Here is a 26,638-nt window from a genome sequence, read left to right on the forward strand (position 1 = left end):
AGGCTTGGCTGGTCATTGGCCATGTCTAGTGTTTTGGACCGAAGCTTTCCTTGAAAACTTGGCTGGCTGTGAAGCCATGTCTAATTCCTGGACCGGAGTCTTAGACTAGCATTGCACTGATTCCTGGAATTCTCATTAAGAACTTTGATATATTTTTCCACTTAATTTTCGAAAAAGCACAAAAAAATTTTCATAAAAACAAAAAAATATTCTATGTTTCTTGTTGAGACACTAGTCTCATGTTAAGTTTGGTGTCAATTGCATGCATTCATTCATGTGTCTTAGTGATCTTCAAGATGTTCTTGATGATTTCTTACTCTAATCTTTAAATTATCTTGACTTGAGTGTTTTGTGTGTCTCATATGCATTCTCATTAGTGTCAGTAGTATACAAACTGCTAAGTTTGGTGTCTTGCATGCATTGTTATTTGATTCTTGTTGCATTTTGATATTTTCTTATTATTAAAAATCCAAAAATATTTTTAATTTGTGTCTTCTCAAGTCAATAATACAGAGAATTGAAGATTCAGAACATACAGCAGAGGAATTACACAGAAAAAGCTGGGCGTTCAAAACGCCCAGTAAAGAAGGACAGACTGGCGTTTAAACGCCAGCCAGGGCACCTGGTTGGGTGTTTAACGCCCAAAAGGGTATAGTTTTGGGCGTTAAACGCCAGAATGTGCACCATTCTGGGCGTTTAACGGCAGGATGGCACAAGAGGGAAGATTTTGTTTTCAAATCAATTTTTTTCTAAGTTTTCAAAGTTTTTCAAAATCAAATCTTTTTAAAATGTTTTTCAAATCATATCTTCTCAATCACATCTTTTTAAAACTAATCATATCTTCTTAACCACATCTTTTTCAAAATAGTTTTCAATCAAATCTTTTTTATTTCTAATTTCAAAATCTTTTTCAAAAATCACTTGATTTCTTTTCCACCTTCATTTTCGAAAATCAATTAGTGTTTTTCAAAAATGTTTTCAAAATCTTTTACTTAATTTTCGAAAATTACTTCCCTTCTTCTCACATCCTTCTATTCATGGACTAACACTATTCCTTAATGCAAAATTCGAACTCCATCTTCTTTGATATGTTCGAATTTTCTACTTCTGTCTTCTACTTTTCTTTTCCTCTGACACCTAAAGGAATCTCTATACTGTGACATAGAGGATTCCACATTTTCTTGTTCCCTTCTCTTTCTTATGAGCAGGAGCAAGGACAAAAGCATTCTTGTTGAGGCTGATCCTGAACCTGAAAGGACCTTGAAGAGAAAGCTAAGAGAAGCCAAAGCACAACTCTCTGTAGAGGACCTAACAGAATTCTTCAAAGAAGAAGAACACATGGCAGCCGAAAACAACAGCAATGCCAACAATGCAAGGAAGGTGCTGGGTGACTTTACTGCACCTACTCCCGACCTCTATAGGAGAAGCATCTCTATCCCTGCCATTGGAGCAAACAACTTTGAGCTTAAGCCTCAATTAGTTTCTCTAATGCAACAGAATTGCAAGTTCCATGGACTTCCATTGGAAGATCTTCATCAGTTCTTAGCTGAGTTCTTGCAAATCTGTGACACTGTCAAGACTAATGGGGTTGACCCTGAGGTCTACAGACTTATGCTATTCCCTTTTGCTGTGAGAGACAGAGCTAGGACATGGTTGGACTCTCAACCTAAAGAAAGCCTGGACTCTTGGGAAAAGCTAGTCAATGCCTTCTTGGCAAAGTTCTTTCCACCTCAAAAATTGAGTAAGCTTAGAGTGGAAGTCCAAACCTTCAGACAGAAGGAAGGAGAATCCCTCTATGAAGCTTGGGAAAGATACAAACAATTAATCAGAAAGTGTCCTTCTGATATGCTTTCTGAATGGAGCATCATAGGTATTTTCTATGATGGTCTCTCTGAACTATCCAAAATGTCTTTGGATAGCTCTGCTGGAGGCTCTCTTCATCTAAAGAAGACGCCTACAAAAGCTCAAGAGCTGATTGAAATGGTTGCAAATAACCAATTCATGTACACTTCTGAAAGAAATCCTGTGAACAATGGGACTAGTCAGAAGAAAGGAGTTCTTGAGATTGACACTCTGAATGTCATATTGGCTCAGAACAAAATATTGACTCAACAAGTCAATATGATTTCTCAAAGTCTGTCTGGAATGCAAAATGCACCAAGCAGTACTAAGGAGGCTTCATCTGAGGAAGAAGCCTATGATCCTGAGAACCCTTCAATGGAAGAGGTGAATTACATGGGAGAATCCTATGGAAACACCTATAATCCTTCATGGAGAAATCATCCAAATTTCTCATGGAAGGATCAACAGAGACCTCAACAAGGTTTCAACAATAATAATGGTGGAAGAAACAGGTTTAGCAATAGCAAGCCTTTTCCATCATCTTCTCAGCAACAGACAGAGAGTTCTAAGCAGAATACCTCTGACTTAGCAACCATGGTCTCTGATCTAATCAAAACCACTCAAAGTTTCATAACTGAAACAAGGTCCTCCATTAGAAATTTGGAGGCACAAGTGGGTCAGCTGAGCAAGAAAATTACTGAACTCCCTCTTAGTACTCTTCCAAGCAATACAGAAGAAAATCCAAAAGGAGAGTGCAAAGCCATCAACATGGCCGAATTTGGAGAGGAGGAAGAGGCAGTGAACGCCACTGAGGAAGACCTCAATAGACGTCCACTGGCCTCCAATGAGTTCCCCAATGAGGAACCATGGGAATCTGAGGCTCAAAATGAGACCATATAGATTCCATTGGACTTACTTCTGCCATTCATGAGCTCTGATGAGTATTCTTCCTCTGAAGAGGATGAGTATGTCACTGAAGAGCAAGTTGTTAAATACCTTGGAGCAATCATGAAGTTAAATGACAAGTTATTTGGAAATGAGACTTGGGAGGATGAAGCCCCTTTGCTCACCAAAGAACTGGATAACTTGTCTAGGCAGAAACTACCTCAAAAGAGACAGGATCCTGGGAAGTTTTCAATACCTTGTACCATAGGCACCATGACCTTCAAGAAGGCCTTGTGTGATTTAGGGTCAAGTGTAAACCTCATGCCTCTCTCTGTGATGGAGAAGTTAGGGATCTTTGAGGTGCAAGCTGCAAATATCTCACTAGAGATGGCAGACCATTCAAGAAAACACCCCTATGGACTTGTAGAGGACGTTCTGGTAAAAGTTGAAGACCATTACATCCCTACTGATTTCATAGTCCTAGAGACTGGGAAGTGCATGGATGAATCCATCATCCTTGGCAGACCCTTCCTAGCCACAGCAAAGGCTGTGATTGATGTTGATAGAGGAGAGTTGATCATTCAAGTGAATGAAGAATCCCTTGTGTTTAAGGCTCAAGGATATCCCTCTGTCATCATGGAGAGGAAGCATGAAGAGCTTCTCTCAAAACAGAGCCAAACAGAGCCCCCACAGTCAAACTCTAAGTTTGGTGTTGGGAGGCCACAACTAAACTCTAAGTTTGGTGTTGAACCCCCACATTCAAACTCTAAGTTTGATGTTGGGAGGTTCCAACATGGCTCTGAGCATTTCTGAGGCTCCATGAGAGTCCTCTGTCAAGCTACTGACATTAAAGAAGCGCTTGTTGGGAGGCAACCCAATGTTATGTTTTGACTATTTTCTTTTGTTATTTTATATTTTTTGTAGGTTGATGATCATGAGAAGTCACAAAATCAATCAAAAAACCAAAAACAGAATGAAAAGCAGAAAGAAAAACAGCACACCCTGGAGGAAGAACCTACTGGCATTTAAACGCCAGTAAGGCTAGCAGATGGGTGTTTAACGCCCAGTCTGGCACCATTCTGGGCGTTTAACGCCAGAAAAGGGCAAGAAGCTGGCGTTAAATGCCAGAAATGCGCACCAGCCCGGCGTTTAACGCCAGAAATGGCTAAAAACGCATTTTTGCATGCCATTTGGTGTAGGGATGACTTTTCCTTGACACCTCAGGATCTGTGGACCCCACAGGATCCCCACCTACCCTACCACACTCTCTCTTCTTCACCCATTCACCAATCACCTCAACACCTCTTCCCCAAAAACCCTTCACCTATCAAATCCCATCTTTCTCTTCACCACTCACATCCATCCTTCATAAAACCCCACCTACCTCACCCTTCAAATTCAAAACACCTTCCCTCCCAAACCCACCCTCACATAGCCGAACCATCACCACCCCCCACTCCTATATAAACCCATCTTCACTCCTTCATTTTCACACAACCTAAACACTCTTTCTCTCCCTTTGGCCGAAACACAAAGCCATTCCCTTCTTCCTCATTTCTTCTTCTTCTACTCTCTTCTTTCTTCTTTTGCTCGAGGACGAGCAAACCTTTTAAGTTTAGTGTGGTAAAAGCATTCTTTTTGTTTTTCCATAACCATTTATGGCATCCAAGGCCGGAGAAACCTCTAGAAAGAGGAAAGGGAAGGCAAAAGCTTCCACTTTCGAGTCATGGGAGATGGAAAGATTCATCTCAAGGGTGCATCAAGACCACTTCTATGAAGTTGTGGCCTTGAAGAAGGTGATCCCCGAGGTCCCTTTTTCACTCAAAAAGAGTGAATATCCAGAGATCCGACATGAGATCCAAATAAGAGGTTGGGAAGTTCTTACCAACCCCATTCATCAAGTCGGAATCTTAATGGTTCAAGAGTTCTATGCCAATGCATGGATCACCAAGAACCATGATCAAAGTGTGAACCCGGATCCAAAGAATTATCTTACTATGGTTCGGGGGAAATACTTGGATTTTAGTCCGGAAAGGGTAAGGTTGGCATTCAACTTGCCCATGATGCAAGGAGATGAATATCCTTACACTAGAAGGGTCAACTTTGATCAAAGGTTGGACCATGTCCTCACAGTCATATGTGAAGAGGGCGCCCAATGGAAGAGAGATTCAAGAGGAAAGCCGGTTCAATTGAGAAGGCATGACCTCAAACCCGTGGCTAGAGGATGGTTAGAGTTTATTCAACGCTCAATCATTCCCACTAGCAACCGGTCCGAAGTTACTATAGACCGGGCTATCATGATTCATAGCATCATGATTGGAGAAGAAATAGAAGTTCATGAGGTTATATCTCAAGAACTTTATAAGGTGACGGACAAGTCTTCTACCTTGGTAAGGTTAGCCTTCCCTCATCTCATTTGTCACCTCTGTTATTCGGTTGGAGTTGACATAGAGGGAGACATCCCTATTGATGAGGACAAGCCCATCACTAAGAAGAGGATGGAGCACACAAGAGACCCCACTCATCATGAGATCCCTGAGATACCTCAAGGGATGCACTTTCCTCCACAAAACTATTGGGAGCAACTAAACACCTCCCTAGGAGAATTGAGTTCCAACATGGGACAACTAAGGGTGGAGCATCAAGAACACTCCATCATCCTCCATGAAATTAGAGAAGATCAAAGAATCATGAGAGAGGAGCAACAAAGACAAGGAAGAGACATTGAGGAGCTCAAGCACTCCATAGGATCTTCAAGAGGAAGAAAGAGCCGCCATCACTAAGGTGGACCCGTTCTTTAATTTCCTTGTTCTTTATTTTCCTGTTTTTCAAATTTTAGTGCTTATGTTTATCTATGTTTGTGTCTTGTGATCATTAGTGTCTTAGTGTCTATGCCTTAAAGTTATGAATGTCCTATGAATCCATCACCTTTCTTGAATGAAAAATGTTCTTAATTGAAAAAGAAAAGAATTGCATGAATTTTGAATTTTATAACAGTTTGATTATTTTGATGTGGTGGCAATACTTTTGTTTTCTGAATGTATGCTTAAACAGTGCATATGTCTTTTGAATTTGTGGTTCATGAAATAAAAATCCACTTCCGAGCCCACTTGGTGTGTGCTTGGGCTGAGCATTGAAGCATTTCGTGTAGAGACTCTTCTTGGAGTTAAACGCCAGCTTTTGTGCCAATTTGGGCGTTTAACTCCCATTTTGGTGCCAGTTCCGGCGTTTAACGCTGGGATTTCTGAGGGTGACTTTGTACGCCGGTTTGGGCCATCAAATCTTGGGCAAAGTATGGACTATCATATATTGTTGGAAAGCCCAGGATGTCTACTTTCCAACGCCGTTGAGAGCGCGCCAATTGGGCTTCTGTAGCTCCAGAAAATCAGCCTCGAGTGCAGGGAGGTCAGAATCCAACAGCATCTGCAGTCCTTTTTAGTCTCTGAATCAGATTTTTGCTCAGGTCCCTCAATTTCAGCCAGAAAATACCTGAAATCACAGAAAAACACACAAACTCGTAGTAAAGTCTAGAAAAGTGAATTTTAACTAAAAACTAATAAAAATATACTAAAAACTAACTAGATCATACTAAAAACATACTAAAAACAATGCCAAAAAGCGTACAAATTATCCGCTCATCAATGACCAAAAGGTGTCCTTCTGACATGCTTTCAGAGTGGACCATTTTGGATATATTCTATTATGGTCTATCTGAGTTCTCTAAGATGTCACTGGACCATTCTGCAGGTGGATCTATTCACCTAAAGAAAATGCCTGCAGAAGCTCAAGAGCTTATTGACATGGTTGCAAATAATCAATTCATGTACACTTCTGAGAGGAATTTTGTGAATAATAGGACGCCTCAGAGGAAGAGAGTTCTTGAGATTAATGCTCTGAATGCCATATTGGCTCAGACAAAATGTTGACTCAGCAAGTTAACATGATTTCTCAGAGTCTGAATGGATGGCAAAATGCATCCAACAGTACTAAAGAGGCATCTTCTGAAGAAGAAGCTTATGATCCTGAGAACCCTGCAATGGCAGAGGTAAATTACATGGGTGAACCTTATGGAAACACCTATAATTTTTCATGGAGAAATCATCCAAATTTCTCATGGAAGGATCAACAAAAGCCTCAACAAGGCTTTAATAATGGTGGAAGAAACAGGCTCAGCAATAGCAAGCCTTTTCCATCATCTTCTCAACAACAGACAGAGAATCCTGAGCAGAGCACCTCTAACTTAGCAAACATAGTCTCTGATCTGTCTAAGGCCACTTTAAGTTTCATGAGTGAAACAATGTCCTCCATAAAAAATTTGGAGGCACAAGTGGGCCAGCTGAGTAAGAAAGCCACTGAAACCCCTCCTAGTACTCTCCCAAGCAACACAGAAGAGAATCCAAAAAGAGAGTGCAAAGCCATTGATATTGTCAATATGGCCGAATTCAAGGAGGAAGGGGAGGACGTGAATCCCAGTGAGGAAAACCACATGGGATGTCTCTCAAGCAAGAAAGAGTTCCCTACTGAGGACCTAAAGGAATCTAAGGCTCATACAGAGACCATAGAGATCCCATTAAATCTCCTTCTGCCATTCATGAGCTTTGAGAGCTATTCTTCCTTTGAAGAGGATGAAGATGTGACTAGAGAGCAAGTTGCTCAATATCTAGGAGCTATCATGAAGCTGAATGCCAAGTTGTTTGGTAATGAGACTTGGGAAGGTGAACCTCCCTTGCTCATTAGTGAACTAGATGCATGGGTTCAGCAAACTTTACCTCAAAAGAAACAAGATCCCAGTAAATTCTTAATACCCTGTACCATGGGCACCATGACCTTTGAGAAGGCTCTGTGTGACCTGGGGTCAGGTATAAATCTTATGCCACTCTCTGTAATGGAGAAGCTGGGGATCTTTGAGGTACAGTATGCCACATTCTCATTACAGATGGCAGACAAGTCAGTAAGACAAGCTTATGGATTGGTAGAGGATGTGTTAGTAAAGGTTAAAGGCCTTTACATCCCTACTAATTTCATAATCTTAGACACTAGGAAGGAAGAGGATGAATGCATCATCCTTGGAAGACCTTTCCTAGCCACAGCAGGAGCTGTGATTGATGTTGACAGAGGAGAGCTAGTTCTTCAATTGAATGGGGACTACTTGGTGTTTAAAGCTCAAGGATCTTCCTCTGCAACCATGGAGAGGAAGCATGAAAAGCTTCTCTCAGTACAGAGTCAAACAAAGCCCCCACAATCAAACTTTAAGTTTGGTGTTGGGAGGCCATAACCAAACTCTAAGTTTGGTGTTGAGAAACCCCCACATCCAAACTCTAAGTTTAGTGTTGGGAGTCTACAACATTTACCTGATCACCTGTGAGGCTCCATGAGAGCCCATTGTCAAGCTATTGACATTAAAGAAGCGCCTATTGGGAGGCAACCCAATTTTATTTATCTAATTTTATTTTTCTTTTATTGTTCTTTTATGTTTTATTAGGTTCATGATCATGTGGAGTCACCAAATAAATACTAAAATTAAAAACAGAATCAAAAATAGCAGAAGAAAAAGCACACCCTGGAGGAAGGCCTTACTGGCGTTTAAACGCCAGTAAGGAGCATCTGGCTAGCGTTCAACACCAGAACAGAGCATGGATCTGGTGTTGAACACCAGAAACAAGCAGCATCCTGGCATTTAAATGCTAGGAAGACACCCTGAGGAGAGCTGGCGCTGAACGCCAGAAACAAGTATGGAACTGGCGTTCAACGCCAGAAACATGCTGCAAATGGGTGTTGAACGCCCAAAACAAGCATGAAGCTAGCGGTCAACGCCAGAAACAAGCATCAATCTGGCGTTGAACGCCAGGATTGCAGGCAGAGGGCGTTTTACACACGTCATTGGTGCAGGGATGATAATCCTTGACACCTCAGGATCTGTGGACCCCACAGAATCATCTCAGGATCTGTGGATCCCACAGGATCCCTACCTACCTCAACTCACCCTCTCTCTCTCTTTTCACACAATCCAATGAACACTCTTCCCCAAAACCCTTCACCCTTCACCAATCACCTCAATCTCTCTTCCCCATCACCTCTTCACCACTCACATCCATCCACTCTTCCCCATACACCCCACCAACCTTCAAATTTCAAAAAATCACTTTCCCACCCAAACCCACCCAATATGGCCGAACCTTAACCCCTCTCCCTCTACTATATAAACCCCCCCATTCTTCTTCATTTTCATACAACACAACCCTCTCTCCCTTTCCTCCAAATCTTCTTCTTCTTTATCTATTCTTTCTTCTCTTGCTCGAGGGCAAGCAATATTCTAAGTTTGGTGTGGTAAAAGCATAGCTTTTTTATTTTTCCATAACCACCTATGGCACCTAAGGCCGGAGAAACCTCTAGAAAAGGAAAAGGGAAGACAAAAGCTTCTACCTCCAAGTCATGGGAGATGGAGAGATTCATCTCTAAAGCCCATCAAGACCACTTCTATGATGTTGTGGCCAAGAAGAAGGTGATCAATACTTTTCACAAATTGTGATCAATACTTTTCACAAATCAAATAATCCCCGGTAATGAATCCAAAAACTTGGTGTTCAATACCATGGCATAAACACAACTTCGCACAACTAACCAGCAAGTGTACTGGGTCGTCCAAGTAATAAACCTTACGCGAGTAAGGGTCGATCCCACAGAGATTGGTGGTATGAAGCAAGGTATGGTCACCTTGTAAATCTTAGTCAGGCAAACTCAAATGGGTATGGTGATAAACGCATATAACATAAAGATAAAGATAGAGATACTTATGTAATTCATTAGAAGGAATTTCAGATAAGCGTATGAAGATGCCTTCCCTTCCGTCTCTCTGCTTTCCTACTGTCTTCATCCAATCCTTCTTACTCCTTTCCATGGCAAGCTTAAGCAAGGGTTTCACCGTTGTCAGTGGCTACCTCCCATCCTCTCAGTGGAAATGTTCAACGCACCCTGTCACGGCACGGCTATCCATCTGTCGGTTCTCGATCAGGCCGGAATAGAATCCAGTGATTCTTTTGCGTCTGTCACTAACGCCCCGCCCTCAGGAGTTTGAAGCACGTCACAGTCATTCAATCATTGAATCCTACTCAGAATACCACAGACAAGGTTAGACCTTCCGGATTCTCTTGAATGCCACCATCAGTTCTAGCCTATACCACGAAGACTCTGATCTCACGGAATGGTTGGCTCGGTTGTCAGGCGAGCACTCGGTTGTCAGGCGATCAACCATGCATCGTGTATCAGGAATCCAAGAGATATTCACCCAATCTAAGGTAGAACGGAGGTGGTTGTCAGGCACACGTTCATAGGTGAGAATGATGATGAGTGTCACGGATCATCACATTCATCAAGTTGAAGAACAAGTGATATCTTGGAACAAGAACAAGCGGAATTGAATAGAAGAACAATAGTAATTGCATTAATACTCGAGGTACAGCAGAGCTCCACACCTTAATCTATGGTGTGTAGAAACTCCACCGTTGAAAATACATAAGAACAAGGTCTAGGCATGGCCGAATGGCCAGCCTCCTAAAGATCAAAAGATCTAAAGATCAAAAGATTCCAAAGATCCGAAGATGAAAATACAATAGTAAAAGGTCCTATATATAGAGAACTAGTAGCCTAGGGTGTACAGAGATGAGTAAATGACATAAAAATCTACTTCCGGGCCCACTTGGTGTGTGCTTGGGCTGAGCATTGAAGCATTTTCGTGTAGAGACTCTTCTTGGAGTTAAACGCCAGCTTTTATGCCAGTTTGGGCGTTTAACTCCCATTTTGGTGCCAGTTCCGGCGTTTAACGCTGGGATTTCTGAGGGTGACTTTGTACGCCGGTTTGGGCCATCAAATCTTGGGAAAAGTATGGACTATCATATATTGCTGGAAAGCCCAGGATGTCTACTTTTTAACGCCGTTGAGAGCGCGCCAATTGAGTTTCTGTAACTCCAGAAAATCCACTTCGAGTGCAGGGAGGTCAGAATCCAACAGCATCTGCAGTCCTTTTTAGTCTCTGAATCAGATTTTTGCTCAGGTCCCTCAATTTCAGCCAGAAAATACCTGAAATCACAGAAAAACACACAAACTCATAGTAAAGTCCAGAAAAGTGAATTTTAACTAAAAACTAATAAAAATATACTAAAAACTAACTAGATCATACTAAAAACATACTAAAAACAATGCCAAAAAGCGTACAAATTATCCGCTCATCACAACACCAAACTTAAATTGTTGCTTGTCCTCAAGCAACTGAAAATCAAATAAGATAAAAAGAAGAGAATATGCAATGAATTCCAAAAACATCTATGAAGATCAGTATCAATTAGATGAGCGGGGCTTTTAGCTTTTTGCCTCTAAACAGTTTTGGCATCTCACTCTATCCTTTGAAATTCAGAATGGTTGGCTTCTTTAGGAACTCAGAATCTAGATAGTGTTATTGATTCTCCTAGTTAAGTGTGATGATTCTTGAACATAGCTACTTATTGAGTCTTGGCTGTGGCCCAAAGCACTCTGTCTTCCAGTATTACCACCGGATACATACATGCCACAGACACATAATTGGGTGAACCTTTTTAGATTGTGACTCAGCTTTACTAAAGTCCCCAATTAGAGGTGTCCAGGGTTCTTAAGCACACTCTTATTGCCTTGGATCACAACTTTATTTCTCTTTTTCTCTTTTCTTTTTTTTTTCGTTTTCTTTTTCTCCCTTTTTTTTTCGAAATTTTTTTTTTTGTATTCACTGCTTCTTCTTGCTTCAAGAATCATTTTTATGATTTTTCAGATCCTCAGTAACATGTCTCCTTTTTCATCATTCTTTCAAGAGCCAACATTCATGAACCACAAATTCAAAAGACATATGCACTGTTTAAGCATACATTCAGAAAACAAAAGTATTGCCACCACATCAAAATAATCAAACTGTTATAAAATTCAAAATTCATGCAATTCTTTTCTTTTTCAATTAAGAACATTTTTCATTCAAGAAAGGTGATGGATTCATAGGACATTCATAACTTTAAGGCATAGACACTAAGACACTAATGATCACAAGACACAAACATAGACAAACATAAGCACTAAAAATTCGAAAAATAGGAAAATAAAGAACAAGGAAATTATAGAACAGGTCCACCTTAGTGATGGCGGCTCTTTCTTCCTCTTGAAGATCCTATGGAGTGCTTGAGCTCCTCAATGTCTCTTCCTTGTCTTTGTTGCTCCTCTCTCATGATTCTTTGATCTTCTCTGATTTCATGGAGGATGATGGAGTGCTCTTGATGCTCCACCCTTAGTTATCCCATGTTGGACTCAATTCTCCTAGGGAGGTGTTGATTTGCTCCCAATAGTTTTGTGGAGGAAAGTGCATCCCTTGAGGCATCTCAGAGATTTTATGAGGAGGAATTTCCTCATGCTTGATCCATCCTTTTCTTAGTGATGGGCTTGAGGTCATGCCTTCTCAGTTGAACCGGCTTCCCTCTTGAGTTTCTCTTCCATTGAGCGCCCTCTTCACAAATGTTTATGAGGACTTGGTCCAACCTTTGATCAAAGTTGACCCCTTTTTTTTTGAGTTTGAAAGGGATCTCGGGGATCACCTTCTTCAAGGCCACAACTTCATAGAAGTGGTCTTGATGCACCCTTGAGATGAATCTCTCCATCTCTCATGACTCGGGGGTGAAAGCTTTTGCCTTCCCTTTCCTCTTTCTAGAGGTTTCTCCGGCCTTGGATGCCATAAATGGTTATGGAAAAACAAAAAGCAATGCTTTTACCACACCAAACTTAAAAGGTTTGCTCGTCCTCGAGCAAAAGAAGAAAGAAGAGAGTAGAAGAAGAAGAAATGAGGAAGAAGGGAATGGCTTTGTGTTCGGCCAAAAGGGGTAGAAGTGGGGTGTATGTTGTGTGAAAATGAAGGAGTGAAGATGGGTTTATATAGGAGTGGGGGGTGGTTTTGGGTGGGAAAGTGGTTTGAATTTGAATGGTGAGGTAGGTGGGGTTTTATGAAGGATGGATGTGAGTGGTGAAGAGAAAGATGGGATTTGATAGGTGAAGGGTTTTTGGGTAAGAGGTGTTGAGGTGATTGGTGAATGGGTGAAGAAGAGAGAGAGTGTGGTAGGGTAGGTGGGGATCCTGTGGGGTCCACAGATCCTGAGGTGTCAAGGAAAAGTCATCCCTGCACCAAATGGCAAGCAAAATTGCGTTTTGTTCCAATTCTGGCGTTAAACGCCGGGCTGGTGCCCATTTCTGGCGTTTAACGCCAGCTTCTTGCCCTTTTCTGGCGTTTAACGCCAGTCTGGTGCCCCTTTCTGGCGTTAAACGCCCAGAATGGTGCCAGACTGGGCGTTAAACGCCCAACAGCTAGCCTTACTAGCGTTTAAATGCCAGCACGCTCTCCTCCAGGGTGTGCTGTTTTTCTTTCTGTTTTTCATTCTGTTTTTGCTTTTTTCATTGATTTTGTGACTTCTCATGATCATCAACCTACACAAAATATAAAATAACAAAGGAAAATAGATAAAATATAACATTGGGTTGCCTCCCAACAAGCGCTTCTTTAATGTCAGTAGCTTGACCGAGGGCTCTCATGGAGCCTCAGAAATACTCAGAGCAATGTTGGAACCTCCCAACACTAAACTTAGAGTTTGAATGTGGGGGTTCAACACCAAACTTAGAAGTTGGTTGTGGCCTCCCAACACCAAACTTAGAGTTTGACTGTGGGGGCTCTGTTTGGCTCTGTTTTGAGAGAAGCTCTTCATGCTTACTCTCCATGGTGACAGAGGGATATCCTTGAGCCTCAAACACAAAGGATTCTTCATTCACTTGAATGATCAACTCTCCTCTATCAACATCAATCACAGCCTTTGCTGTGGCTAGGAAGGGTCTGCCAAGGATGATGGATTCATCCATGCACTTCCCAGTCTCTAGGACTATAAAATCAGTAGGGATGTAATGGTCTTCAACTTTTACCAGAACATCCTCTACAAGTCCATAGGCTTGTTTTCTTGAATTGTCTGCCATCTCTAGTGAGATATTTGCAGCTTGCACCTCAAAGATCCTTAACTTCTCCACTACAGAGAGAGGCATGAGGTTTACACTTGACCCTAAGTCACACAAGGCCTTCTTGAAGGTCATGGTGCCTATGGTACAAGGTATTGAAAACTTCCCAGGATCCTGTCTCTTTTGAGGCAGTTTCTGCCTAGACAAGTTATCCAGTTCTTTGGTGAGCAAGGGTGCTTCATCCTCCCAAGTCTTATTTCCAAATAACTTGTCATTTAACTTCATGATTGCTCCAAGGTATTTAGCAACTTGCTCTTCAGTGACATACTCATCCTCTTCAGAGGAAGAATACTCATCAGAGCTCATGAATGGCAGAAGTAAGTCCAATGGAATCTCTATGGTCTCATTTTGAGCCTCAGATTCCCATGGTTCCTCATTGGGGAACTCATTGGAGGCCAGTGGACGTCCATTGAGGTCTTCCTCAGTGGCGTTCACTGCCTCTTCCTCCTCTCCAAATTCGGCCATGTTGATGGCTTTGCACTCTCCTTTTGGATTTTCTTCTGTATTGCTTGGAAGAGTACTAGGAGGGAGTTCAGTAATTTTCTTGCTCAGCTGACCCACTTGTGCCTCCAAATTTCTAATGGAGGACCTTGTTTCAGTTATGAAACTTTGAGTGGTTTTGATTAGATCAGAGACCATGGTTGCTAAGTCAGAGGTATTCTGCTTAGAACTCTCTGTCTGTTGCTGAGAAGATGATGGAAAAGGCTTGCTATTGCTAAACCTGTTTCTTCCACCATTATTGTTGTTGAAACCTTGTTGAGGTCTCTGTTGATCCTTCCATGAGAGATTTGGATGATTTCTCCATGAAGGATTATAGGTGTTTCCATAGGATTCTCCCATGTAATTCACCTCTTCTATTGAAGGGTTCTCAGGATCATAGGCTTCTTCCTCAGATGAAGCCTCCTTAGTACTGCTTGGTGCATTTTGCATTCCAGACAGACTTTGAGAAATCATATTGACTTGTTGAGTCAATATTTTGTTCTGAGCCAATATGGCATTCAGAGTGTCAATCTCAAGAACTCCTTTCTTCTGATTGGTCCCATTGTTCACAGGATTCCTTTCAGAAGTGTACATGAATTGGTTATTTGCAACCATTTCAATCAGCTCTTGAGCTTCTGTAGGCGTCTTCTTCAGATGAAGAGATCCTCCAGCAGAGCTATCCAAAGACATCTTGGATAGTTCAGAGAGACCATCATAGAAAATACCTATGATGCTCCATTCAGAAAGCATGTCAGAAGGGCACTTTCTGATTAATTGTTTGTATCTTTCCCAAGCTTCATAGAGGGATTCTCCTTCCTTCTGTCTGAAGGTTTGGACTTCCACTCTAAGCTTACTCAATTTTTGAGGTGGAAAGAACTTTGCCAAGAAGGCATTAACTAGCTTTTCCCAAGAGTCCAGGCTTTCTTTAGGTTGAGAGTCCAACCATGTCCTAGCTCTGTCTCTTAAGCAAAAGGGAATAGCATAAGTCTGTAGACCTCAGGGTCAACCCCATTAGTCTTGACAGTGTCACAGATTTGCAAGAATTCAGCTAAAAACTGATGAGGATCTTCCAATGGAAGTCCATGGAACTTGCAATTCTGTTGCATTAGAGAAACTAATTGAGACTTAAGCTCAAAGTTGTTTGCTCCAATGGCAGGGATAGAGATGCTTCTCCCATAGAAGTCGGGAGTAGGTGCAGTAAAGTCACCCAGCACCTTCCTTGCATTGTTGGCATTGTTGTTGTTTTCGGCTGCCATGTGTTCTTCTTCTTTGAAGAATTCTGTTAGGTCCTCTACAGAGAGTTGTGCTTTGGCTTCTCTTAGCTTTCTCTTCAAGGTCCTTTCAGGTTCAGGATCAGCCTCAACAAGAATGTTTTTGTCCTTGCTCCTGCTCATAAGAAAGAGAAGGGAACAAGAAAATGTGGAATCCTCTATGTCACAGTATAGAGATTCCTTTAGGTGTCAAAGGAAAAGAAAAGTAGAAGACAGAAGTAGAAAATTCGAACATATTAAAGAAGATGGAGTTCGAATTTTGCATTAAGGAATAGAAGGATGTGAGAAGAAGGGAAGTAATTTTCGAAAATTAAGTAAAAGATTTTGAAAACATTTTTGAAAAACACTAATTGATTTTCGAAAATGAAAGTGGAAAAGAAATCAAGTGATTTTTGAAAAAGAATTTGAAATCAAAAAGATTTGATTGAAAGTTATTTTGAAAAAAAGATGTGGTTAAGGAGATATGATTGGTTTTAAAAAGATGTGATTGAAAAGATATGATTTGAAAAACATTTTAAAAAAAATTGATTTCGAAAATTAATGACTTGGCTATCAAGAAAAGATATGATTCAAACATTAAACCTTTCTCAACAGAAAAGGCAACATACTTGAAATGTTGAATCAAATCATTAATTGATAGCAAGTATCTTTGAAAATAGAAAGAAATTGAATTTGAAAAAGATTTGATTGAAAAGATATGATTTGAAAAAGATTTGATTTTGAAAAGATTTTGAAAACTTGAAAAAAAATTTGCATTGAAAACAAAATCTTCCCCCTTGTGCCATCCTGGCGTTAAACGCCCAGAATGGTGCACATTCTGGCGTTTAACGCCCAAAATGCTACCCTTTTGGGCGTTAAACGCCCAACCAGGTACCCTGGCTGGCGTTTAAACGCCAGTCTGTCCTTCTTCACTGGGCGTTTTGAACGCCCAGCTTTTTCTGTGCAATTCCTCTGCTGTATGTTATGAATCTTCAATTCTCTGTATTATTGACTTGAAAAGACACAAATTAAAAAATATTTTTGGATTTTTAATAATAAGGAATAATCAAAATGCAACTAAAATCAAATAACAATGCATGCAAGATACCAAACTTAGCAGTTTGTATACTACTGACACTATATGAGACACATAAACACTCAAGTCAAGAGAATTCAAAGATCAAAGCAATGAAATCATCAAGAACAACTTGAAGATGAATGAAGACACATGCATGAATGCAAGAAGAACAGAAACATGCAATTGACACCAAACTTAATATGAGACACTAGACTCAAACAAGAAATTTTTGGATTTTATGATTTTGTAATTTTTTTGTGCTTTTTTCAAAAATTAAGTGGAAAAAGAAAATAAAGGTATCAAAATTCTTAATGAGCATTCCAGGAATCATGCAATGTTAGTCTAAAGCTTCAGTCTAAAGAAATTAGACATGGCTGAACAAGCTTCAGCAGGACATTGCATTCAAGAGCTAAATTGATGAAAATCAATCAGCTTTGGTGATGATAAGAACATCACCTTGAAACACTAGAATTCATTCTTAAGAACTCTGAAGAAAAATACCTAATCTAAGCAACAAGATGAACCATCAGTTGTCCAAACTCAACAATCCCCGGCAACGGCGACAAAAACTTGGTAGCGCGAAATTGTGATCAATACTTTTCACAAATCAAATAATCCCCGGTAATGAATCCAAAAACTTGGTGTTCAATACCATGGCATAAACACAACTTCGCACAACTAACCAGCAAGTGTACTGGGTCGTCCAAGTAATAAACCTTACGCGAGTAAGGGTCGATCCCACAGAGATTGTTGGTATGAAGCAAGGTATGGTCACCTTGTAAATCTTAGTCAGGCAAACTCAAATGGGTATGGTGATAAACGCATATAACATAAAGATAAAGATAGAGATACTTACGTAATTTATTAGTAGGAATTTCAGATAAGCGTATGAAGATGCCTTCCCTTCCGTCTCTCTGCTTTCCTACTGTCTTCATCCAATCCTTCTTACTCCTTTCCATGGCAAGCTTAAGCAAGGGTTTCACCGTTGTCAGTGGCTACCTCCCATCCTCTCAGTGGAAATGTTCCACGCACCCTGTCACGGCACGGCTATCCATCTGTCGGTTCTCGATCAGGCCGGAATAGAATCCAGTGATTCTTTTGCGTCTGTCACTAACGCCCCGCCCTCAGGAGTTTGAAGCACGTCACAGTCATTCAATCATTGAATCCTACTCAGAATACCACAGACAAGGTTAGACCTTCCGGATTCTCTTGAATGCCACCATCAGTTCTAGCCTATACCACGAAGACTCTGATCTCACGGAATGGCTGGCTCGGTTGTCAGGCGAGCACTCGGTTGTCAGGCGATCAACCATGCATCGTGTATCAGGAATCCAAGAGATATTCACCCAATCTAAGGTAGAACGGAGGTGGTTGTCAGGCACACGTTCATAGGTGAGAATGATGATGAGTGTCACGGATCATCACATTCATCAAGTTGAAGAACAAGTGATATCTTGGAACAAGAACAAGCGGAATTGAATAGAAGAACAATAGTAATTGCATTAATACTCGAGGTACAGCAGAGCTCCACACCTTAATCTATGGTGTGTAGAAACTCCACCGTTGAAAATACATAAGAACAAGGTCTAGGCATGGCCGAATGGCCAGCCTCCCAAAGATCAAAAGATCTAAAGATCAAAAGATTCCAAAGATCCGAAGATGAAAATACAATAGTAAAAGGTCCTATATATAGAGAACTAGTAGCCTAGGGTGTACAGAGATGAGTAAATGACATAAAAATCTACTTCCGGGCCCACTTGGTGTGTGCTTGGGCTGAGCATTGAAGCATTTTCGTGTAGAGACTCTTCTTGGAGTTAAACGCCAGCTTTTATGCCAGTTTGGATGTTTAACTCCCATTTTGGTGCCAGTTCCGGCGTTTAACGCTGGGATTTCTGAGGGTGACTTTGTACGCCGGTTTGGGCCATCAAATCTTGGGCAAAGTATGGACTATCATATATTGCTGGAAAGCCCAGGATGTCTACTTTCCAACGCCGTTGAGAGCGCGCCAATTGGGCTTCTGTAGCTCCAGAAAATCCACTTCGAGTGCAGGGAGGTCAGAATCCAACAGCATCTGCAGTCCTTTTTAGTCTCTGAATCAGATTTTTGCTCAGGTCCCTCAATTTCAGCCAGAAAATACCTGAAATCACAGAAAAACACACAAACTCATAGTAAAGTCCAGAAAAGTGAATTTTAACTAAAAACTAATAAAAATATACTAAAAACTAACTAGATCATACTAAAAACATACTAAAAACAATGCCAAAAAGCGTACAAATTATCCGCTCATCAGTGTTTAACTTGCCCAAGATGCAAGGAGATGCACGCCCCTACACTAGAAGGGTCAACTTTGATCAAAGGTTGGACCAAGTCCTTATGGACATATGTGTTGAAGGAGCTCAATGGAAAAGAGATTCCAAAGGCAAGCCAGTTCAATTAAGAAGACTGGACCTCAAGCCTGTGGCTAGAGGATGGTTGGAGTTCATCCAACGCTCCATCATCCCCACTAGCAACCGATCTGAAGTTACCGTAGATCGGGCCATCTTGATCCATAGCATCATGATTGGAGAGAAAGTAGAAGTTCATGAAGTCATCTCCCTTGAATTCTACAAAATAGCCGAAAGGCCCTCTACCTTGGCAAGGCTAGCTTTTCCTCATCTTATTGCGATCTATGCTACTCAGCTGGAGTTATCATGGAAGGAGACATCCTCATTGAAGAGGACAAGCCCATCACTAAGAAGAGGATGGAGCAAACAAGAGAGACCACTCATGGATCCCAAGAGACGCATGAGGAAGCTCATCACCAAGGAATCCCTAAGATGCCTCAATGGATGCACTTTCCTCCCAACAACTATTGGAAACAACTCAACACTTCTCTAGAAGACTTGATTTACAACATGGATCAATTAAGGGTGGAACATCAAGAGCACTCCATCATTCTTCATGAGATTAGAGAAGATCAAAGAGCAATGAGGGAGGAGCAACAAAGGCAAGGAAGAGACATAGAAGAGCTCAAGGACATCATTGGTTCTTCAAGAAGAAAGCGCCACCATCACTGAGGTGGACTGATTCCTTGTTCTTATTTTTTCTGTTTTTCGGTTCTTAAGCTTCATGTTTTTCTATGTTTGTGTCTTTATTACATGATCATTAGTGTCTAGTAACTATGTCTTAAGGCTATGAATAATTCTATAAATCCTTCACCCCTCTTAAATGAAAAATGTTTCTAAATTCAAAAGAACAAGAAGTACATGAATTTCGAAATTGTCCTTGAAATTAGTTCAATTATATTGATGTGGTGACAATACTTTTTATTTTCTGAATGAATGCTTGAACAGTGCATATTTTTTATCTTGTTGTTTATGAATGTTAAAATTGTTGACTCTTGAAAGAATGATGAACAAAGAGAAATGTTATTGATGATTTGAAAAATTATAAAATTGATTCTTGAAGCAAGAAAAAGTAGTGAAGAACAAAGCTTGCAAAAAAAAAGCAAGCAGAAAAAGCCAATAGCCCTTAAAACCAAAAGGCAAGGGTAAAAAGGATCAAAGGCTTTGAGCATCAATGGATAGGAGGGCCCAAGGAAATAAATCCAGGCCTAAGTGGCTAAATCAAGCTGTCCCTAACCATGTGCTTGTGGCATGCAGGTCCAAGTGAAAAACTTGAGACTAAGTAGTTAAAGTCGTGATCCAAAGCAAAAGAGTGTGCTTAAGAGCTCTGGACACCTCTAACTGGGGACTTTAGCAAAGCTGAGTCACAATCTGAAAAGGTTCACCCAGTCATGTGTCTGTGGCATTTATGTATCCGGTGGTAATACTGGAAAACAAAGTGCTTAGGGCCACGGCCAAGACTCATAAAAGTAGCTGTGTTCAAGAATCAACATACTTAACTAAGAGAATCAATAACACTATCTGAAATTCTAAGTTCCTATAGATGCCAATCATTCTAAACTTCAAAAGAAAAAGTGAGATGCCAAAACTGTTCAGAAGCAAAAAGCTACAAGTTCTGCTCATCTAATTAGAACTAATTTTCAATGATATTTTGAGACCTATAGTATATTCTCTTCATTTTTATCCTATTTGATTTTCAGTTGCTTAGGGACAAGCAACAATTTAAGTTTGGTATTGTAATGAGCAGATAATTTATACGCTTTTTGGCATTGTTTTTAGGAAGTTTTTAGTAGGATCTGGCTACTTTTAGGGATGTTTTCATTAATTTTTATGCTAAATTCACATTTCTAGAATTTATTATGAGCTTGTGTGTTTTTCTGTGATTTCAGGTATTTCCTGGCTGAAATTGAGGGACCTAAGCAAAACTCTGATAGAAGGCTGACAAAGGACTGCTGATGTTGTTGGATTCTGACCTCCCTGCACTCGAAATGGATTTTCTGGAGTTACAGAACTCCAAATGGCGCGCTCTCAGCTTGAGGTTTTGCGAGACCCCACTGCACGCTTGCCCGACCCAACTGGACAGTCTTCCAAGCAGTCCAATTTCTTCAATATATAAGTACCAAAAACCACAGAATGCATCCTCTTCAACACCTTCTAGTAGTTCAATTGCGTCGTATAGCTCAAGCATCTTGGCTGTCACATGCTTCCAGCCTCGCCAACGAGGGTCAGATTCTGAGGGCCGATTCCCATCATCTCCAAGTGATATATGCCACTCAGCTTATTTGAGAAAAGCTGCACTTCTAAGATCGGTGTAGATGAGAACACAACCTCCCGGATCTACATCCATGGAGTTACCGTTTGGTTCTGGCCATGAGCCTATACCTAATGTAGATACCGAGGAACGGTCATGCTCGTACATGAAACCACTGGATGACGAGAGGGAGTATCAGATTGAGGAGTGTTCGTCAATCAGTATTCGTGAACCGGAGTTTAACCCTGATGACAATAAGTCAGGTAGGGTCTTAGGCGTGAATGCAAAATCAACTTATTCCTGAGTAGAGTTGCAGTATTCAAGTGTTGCTTTTGTCTTTGTCTTTGTCTTCAACATGAAGCGGGTGCTTGGGTGTTGGTTGAGTTCTGACCATAGAAGGAAAAGTGTTTTATATCTTCAGGAGTTTTCCTTCCCCTTGACCCAATTTTTAGTTGCTTGTTGCACTTGGGGAAACTAACACACGACTAAATTCATACCAGGAAAAATGTTATTCAATCATGTAACAGTTGTCTTCTAAGTTTATGATCGCGAAATTAAATCAAATTAACTAGCACATGAAGTCTCATTTTGTTAAATTTATTTTGTATAAGTCTAATATTGATAAATATCTTGGGAGTATGAATTTAAAAAGATGCTTATTTTATCTTTTGTTAAAAGAAGTTTTTGTGTTGCATTTTAATTGGTTTTTATATAATTTATTCGGTGTTCTTTGTCACATATTAAATCTTTTAAAAGATTTTTTTTTCAAAAACAATAAAAAATATTTAGATTGGATTAAAACCAAAAAGATAATAAATTAACTATTAGATTTTTTTCTAAAATTGTTTATATAAAAAATATGTCACACTCATCAATCAATAACAAGTAAAATTTATCATACAAGTTATATCGATAACAAACTCAAACCTCTTAAAATTTTACAAATAAAAAGATAACTAATTTATATTCATACGATATATAAAACAATTACTATATTATTATTATATTATAGATAGAATTTTTATAATTAGATGTAGCGTAAGAAAATATATATAATATTAATTTATTTTTAAAAAAAATTTGAAAAAATAATTTTTTTCTAATAAAGTGTTATTAGAAAATTAACATTATAAAAGCTAATTTTAAATCAATACGATATAATAAGTTATTAAATATATTTAATATAAAACACATTGAATATAAACTTTTGTTGAGTTTAAATTTTAAATAATTTTTAATTGAATTTCAAATATTCTTACTTTAAAGAGTTAGAATATTTTAACATCATCTTTTTCGTATCTTTTTAATTGAGTCTTTGATTTTTTAAATTATAAATCCTATTTATAATTAAGGGTAATGTTTCAACACCATCAATTAGCCACACATACAAAAATACTGGAACAATTCTATAGTCATAATTATAATCTAACTTTATAAATAATACAATGAAACTATATATAAGTAATATAACTAAATTTTATCTATATCTATAGTCACATTTCATAAATAATATAATCAAATTATATTTATGTTTATAATTAAAATATGAATAAAAATACAAAAAATTATCGTGATGGTTACTTTTTTCGTTCATAATTTTTTTATTATTTTTGTTGTGAAAAGTTTAATTATTTTAATAGTTAATTATTTTCTAAAAAAGATAATTGAATAACATAAATTTTTTTATTAAGAATAATTTATTTAGATATAATTAAAAAATAATTAAATAATTATATAAGGTAAAATATTAATATTATTAAAAGATAAAATTAAAATTTATTTTAAAATTAAAAATAAAGTTTATATAAAAATAAAATTAAAAATCATGCTTTTTTTTCTAAAATTTATCTACGAGTAAATTCTATAAGTATTTTATGATGAATAAAAACATTAAACTTGTATTGAAATTTATTTTAGTAAAATTCATTTTTATTCTGTTAAATGTTAAATAAACTATCAAAAGGAATTTTGTTCTCTCCAATAGAGGAAAATGATAAACTTTCATACTTCCATTATGTTATGGTAATAATTTGGTCCTGTTATTTTTAAAGTCATGATTGCACTTCATGGTTTTTCCACTTTTATCTATGAATTTTTGAATGTGCAAAATAATAATAATAATAATAATAATAATAATAATAATAATAATAATAATAATAATAATAATAAAAATATGTCACATTAAAAAAAGAAACACATCACCAAATAATTTATCATCATGATTATATATGAATCAAATCGATAATAAGAGGGCTAATACCAAAAAAATCGATAACAGAACTAGAGACTTACAAAACCTTTCTTAAGTTTACAAAAAAATGTTTATATTTGTGTAACATATAAAATAATTACCATATTATTATCATTACATTCTATATATACATGTGGGCAAAAAGAGTCCAACTGATTTAAAGTAAAATTTTTTTAATATTTGATTAAATTATTGTAGTATTTAATACTTTTTTTTCGAGACTTCCTCTTAATTAAAAGTATAATCATTATAATTTTTTTAATTATTATTGTTGAGGGTGTTCGCAAATCAGATATGGCTAAAATTTTGATACAATCCGCACTAAACTCATTAGATCGAATTCGATATCCGCACCTTTTATGTTTGGATCGGATATCAAATATATTTGTAAAATAAAAATATTAAAAAAATTTATTTTTAAACATATTTACTTTTATGAACACTTTTTATGTTTACTTTTTTTTGAATTTTTTAGAATTTTTTCAGAATTTTTTTAGAATTTTTTTAAAATTAATTAATATTATATATATTTTATTACACTACATTTATTTATAAAAATTTTATTTATTTCTAATACTTATATTAAAAATAAAAATAACTTTAAATTAGTAAATTTTAATCTATAATGTAATAATAATATAGTAATTATTTTATATATCACATGAATATAAATTAATTATTTTTTATTTATAAAAAATTTAAGAGATTTGAGCTTCTTATATATATATTGATGAGTATGACATATTTTTATATAAATAATTTTAGAAAAAAAATTTAATAGTTAATTTATTACTTTTTTGGTTTTAGTCTAATTTATATATTTTTTATTGTTTTTAAAAAGAAAATCTTTTAAAAAATTTAATAACATGCGATGAAGAATATCGAATAAATTATATAAAAATTAATTAAAATATAACACAAAAATATCTTTAATAAAGGATGAAATAAGATCTTTATTTTAGTGATCTCCTTCTCGCAAAAGTCTTGACTTTTTTTTTTTTTATCTTTTTGTTAATGAGCGTCCTCATCTTAGTCCAATGATTAAAAAATAAAAACAATTACAATCAGTTACCAACTCGAGTATAGTAAACAACAACTAACTATAAATTGGACCGTAAATAAACCAAAAACAATCTAAAATTAATTATATTATTTCAAAATAAAAAACATCAAAAACAAAAAAAAATACATCCAAAATTAAAAAAAAAATAAAAAACTAAAGAAAAAATATTTAAAATTATTGTAAAAGGAATATATAAAACCTAACAAAAAAAATTTAAAATATAACAAAAAAAATATTTAAAATCATACTAAAATCTTCCAAAACCTAACCAAAAAAGTTCTAAAATTTGAACACAATAAAAGTCTTTTAATTATGATAAAAAAAAAGAACGCGTTACTTTTACATGTTTCTTATATCTAGATTTCAGATATTTAAATTTTAAAGGTTTCGAATTTTTTTTAGGAATGTACGACTAAAAATAAATGAAAGCATACTATTAAAAAAAGGGCATAATTTTGGATGTTTTTAATTTCTGGATTTCAGATATTTAAATCTTAGATGTTTCAAGTATTTTTTTAAAAATGTACAATTAAAAATAAATGAAAGCTAGTTATTAAAAAGAAAGGCATCATCTCGAATATTTTTTATACCTAGATTTTTTACGTTTAAATTTTAGAGATTTCATATATTTTTTTTTATAGGAATGTATATTAGAAAGTAAATGAAAACAAATAATACTTTTAAATTTCGGATGTTTAAATTTTAGAGATTTCAGATATTTTTTCGATGATTTTGGATGTTCTTTCTAATGGTTTTGATTTCTTCTGTTAGATTTTGGATTTTTTTTCAATAATTTTAGATATTTTTCTGTTAAATTTTGGATATTATTTTTTAAAACATAAAAAAATTCTAAAACTAAGAAATAGAATAATCTAAAATCTAAAAAAAAAATAAACATCCAACATTATTAAAAAGAATCATTTAAAATTGAATGAGAGAGATGACAAAAAAAAAATGGAAAGACTTGTGTTTTTTTAGTGTAAAATTAATTAACTGCATATATAGTTAGTTTCCTAGATTTTTTCAAAAGCTTTTTAATAAAATTCATGCATTTATAGTTATTATAAATTTCAATTTATTTTTCTAAGTCTTGTTATACTCGTTATTATGCTATGCTATATACGGAGAGAGCTCTCTACACTAATAGGCGTAAGAGATAGTGAAAAAGAAAAAAAAAAAGAAAATAGAAGAACTAGAATTATTTGCGAGTAAAAAAGATCAGAGTTGATAATTTTTTTTTTAAAAAACAACTTAAATTGGTTTATGACTATTTATCAAAGTTGTGAGAACCGAACCGTTTAAAAAATCGATAATATTATTGATTTAATAGTTTATTGGTTTGATCGGAGTTCAATCAATTTAATTAAATATTATATAAAATTATTAAAAAATTTATATATAATTTTAAATATATAAATTCAATAATTTCTAACTTAATAAAATTTAAAATTTTACAATTTCACATAATAAATTATTTATAATTTAATATTACAAGTGCATAATTTCACAATTTTAAATATTGTTCTTTAAAGAATATATTATTATGATTATGACCATTGAAGAATAATACATATTACTATAAAAAGTCCATTAGTATATTAAAAATTTAAGATATAATAAAATTGAAAACGAGAAGTTCATTGATAGTATTCAGACTAAGTTAAATTGAAAATCAAATGGCTTAATTTTTACTAAATTTATTGATGATTTTAAAACAACTAACCGAGGTAGAGAATTTCCACTCAAACTGCTAAAAATTAAAGATCTTACAGGCAATATTGTCAAGTCAAGACTAATTATTCAACGTCAATTCTCTTATACAATTCAATTATTTATTTTTGGGCTGCTAATATACAACTCAATTGAATAACACATTGATGAAATCTCTTATTGGGGAAGAAAGCATAACTGGAAGAAAATCTACTGCACGAAAGAAGCTGTGCATGGGTCAGCAGGATATGGAAGACCATTTCGTGCTCCTAAATCTCGACACTCCTGAAATTGCCATTAGAATGCAACAAGCCTCTTATAACTAACCAAAACCCTAACTAGGTTCAACAAATTCAATGCTTTTCAACAACAAAAACTCAAAA

The 26,638-nt window shown here is 36.9% G+C and overlaps 2 non-coding genes and 1 pseudogene across 2 annotated transcripts; 2 read left to right on the top strand and 1 right to left on the bottom strand.

The window, feature by feature from the left end:
* Window positions 1–1,743: 1,743 nt before the first annotated feature.
* Window positions 1,744–1,851, bottom strand: LOC112799337 (small nucleolar RNA R71). The gene has a single exon (XR_003200911.1). It is a non-coding gene; the product is annotated as a small nucleolar RNA R71 (small nucleolar RNA).
* Window positions 1,852–15,012: 13,161 nt separating this feature from the next.
* Window positions 15,013–15,120, top strand: LOC112798538 (small nucleolar RNA R71). The gene has a single exon (XR_003200147.1). It is a non-coding gene; the product is annotated as a small nucleolar RNA R71 (small nucleolar RNA).
* Window positions 15,121–20,968: 5,848 nt separating this feature from the next.
* LOC112794951 (uncharacterized) lies at window positions 20,969–21,535 on the top strand (annotated as a pseudogene).
* The last annotated feature ends 5,103 nt before the right edge of the window (window positions 21,536–26,638 follow it).

Source organism: Arachis hypogaea, chromosome 4 (genome assembly GCF_003086295.3).
Source record: "Arachis hypogaea cultivar Tifrunner chromosome 4, arahy.Tifrunner.gnm2.J5K5, whole genome shotgun sequence".
In the NCBI taxonomy this organism is placed as follows: Eukaryota; Viridiplantae; Streptophyta; class Magnoliopsida; order Fabales; family Fabaceae; genus Arachis; species Arachis hypogaea.